This window comes from Schistocerca gregaria, unplaced genomic scaffold (assembly GCF_023897955.1).
Source record: "Schistocerca gregaria isolate iqSchGreg1 unplaced genomic scaffold, iqSchGreg1.2 ptg001657l, whole genome shotgun sequence".
In the NCBI taxonomy this organism is placed as follows: Eukaryota; Metazoa; Arthropoda; class Insecta; order Orthoptera; family Acrididae; genus Schistocerca; species Schistocerca gregaria.
In genome coordinates this window covers 12501-15000 of record NW_026062923.1, presented here as the reverse complement: position 1 = coordinate 15000, position 2500 = coordinate 12501, and positions in this window count along the sequence as shown.

Below are 2500 nucleotides of genomic sequence, written 5' to 3'. Positions count from 1 at the left end.
ACCTAACCCACGTTGGCCCTTAACCTAACCCACGTTGGCCCTTAACCTAACCCACGTTGGCCCTTAACCTAACCCACGTTGGCCCCTTAACCTAACCCACGTTGGCACCTTAACCTAAGTTACGCTGCACCTTAACCCAAGTTACGCTGCACCTTAACCCAAGTTACGCTGCACCTTAACCCAAGTTACGCTGCACCTTAACCCAAGTTACGCTGCACCTTAACCCAAGTTACGCTGCACCTTAACCCAAGTTACGCTGCACCTTAACCCAAGTTACGCTGCACCTTAACCCAAGTTACGCTGCACCTTAACCCAAGTTACGCTGCACCTTAACCCAAGTTACGCTGCACCTTAACCCAAGTTACGCTGCACCTTAACCCAAGTTACGCTGCACCTTAACCCAAGTTACGCTGCACCTTAACCCAAGTTACGCTGCACCTTAACCCAAGTTACGCTGCACCTTAACCCAAGTTACGCTGCACCTTAACCCAAGTTACGCTGCACCTTAACCCAAGTTACGCTGCACCTTAACCCAAGTTACGCTGCACCTTAACCCAAGTTACGCTGCACCTTAACCCAAGTTACGCTGCACCTTAACCCAAGTTACGCTGCACCTTAACCCAAGTTACGCTGCACCTTAACCCAAGTTACGCTGCACCTTAACCCAAGTTACGCTGCACCTTAACCTAACTTACGCTGCACCTTAACCTAACTTACGCTGCACCTTAACCTAACTTACACTGCACCTTAACCTAACTTACGCTGCACCTTAACCTAACTTACACTGCACCTTAACCTAACTTACACTGCACCTTAACTGTCACATGTAACGTCACAGGAATGTAGCTTTGCCTAACAGCAACCCTCTGAACATAGTTCACTGCTTGGATCCTCTGGTGTCATGTGTATTTCTTGATGCCATGGTGCGTACCCTCACATAAAGGTCTTTCGAGTGTTGCGTACTTTCTACACAGTCCCGCTAACCACTGGAAGGGTGTACCGCTACAGAACGAATATCGCCCTCCCCTCCTGCCCTTCCAAGCTGGTCGGTCAGGCGTTTGTTTGTGAAATGAGCCTTGCAGCTGTTCAGTTGCATTCGGTTGTCGATGCAGTCAGTGTACGTTGTGGTACGGCCTGTGTGGACTGTCCGCTGATGTACGCGTAACCCACACTGATCATCCGTCGTTACGTACTGAGTGACATAATGTGGCACATGCTTGACCGTACACCGGCTGCGCCCTACAATGGCGAATCATAAGGGCCATATGTTGTGCACGATGCTACTTGTCTCGTCTCCCCATTACAGCGAGATTGCACTGTTGTACGCCGTACAGACATGTGGTAGGTAGGTACGGACGAAAGTATTGCATGTTGGCCCCCCCCCCCCCCCCCTCCTCCCTCTGCCGGGAATCAGCGTGAGCCGTCTGTTGATGTAGCGACGAGGGTTTTCCTATTTAATCGTATTGCCCCACACAACATGATAGCACGGTGGACCGCGTTCCACATCTGCGACATGCTACAGAGGCCGGTTGACAGTCGACCGCGCAAGGGACATTGCACACGTGCGCGGACCATCTTCCACGTGTTCTCTCGTGTACATGCTGCAGTGTGTATGTGGGCTGATGTAGCGTGTCGTGACACATAACATGCAGGCATGCCAGAATCGTAGATTTCGCAAATGTAGATTGACGTATACGTTTGCTGCCAAAGATCCGCAAATGAACTGGAAATCAGTTGTTGAGCGGTTGTTCGCGCTGCAGGTGCATCGGTGATAGCGACGATCGGTACATCTATGAACCGGTTGTTTCGGCGGTACCCGCCATGCCCCCGAACCTGAGTTGGCCATGTGGGTATGAAGCGATACGAGGCTGTGGCTTGGCGGGACAGTCCCCGGCCGGTGAGGGGGGGCCGCCCGGCGTGCTGGCCGCGCGCTGCGTGAGCGCACGCACTACAGCCGGCTGGTGGGGGGCGCCCAGTGGCAGGAGCGCCGGCCGACGGGCCCGGCTGGCGTCCCAGCTATGCGCCGGCGCACCCTGCGCGCGGCGCCAGGCGGCCAAAGTGGGTTCTGCCGAGCCCGGTGCGAAGCGCGGTGGACATCTGCAGTGTGCTGGTCCGATTGCGGACTGTGTGCGTTGAGGATGCGCCGCCGCCCGGCACTCGGCGTCGCGACGCCGTCTGCTGCTCGGTCGCCCCCAGCGGTTCTCGCAGGTGGTTTGTATCGCAGCTCTGCGGACGTGTTGGCGCGTGCGCTGTGCTGGGAGAGTTCGCTTCTGCACCCAAGTGGGGCTTTGCCCTTCTGTGGCGCTGGCGTTGGAGCTGCCGGTCACCGTAGGTGGCGCGTGTTGTTTCCCGCCGGCAATGCCACGACAGCACGCTCCCGGGCCTCTGTCGGCAGCGGCAAGCTCAGTTGGGAGCACGGGTGTTCGCACTGAAAGCGTCTACTCGCCCATCTCCGGGCGATTGCGCCTCTCTCGAACCCGACCAAGTACTTAGGACGGCG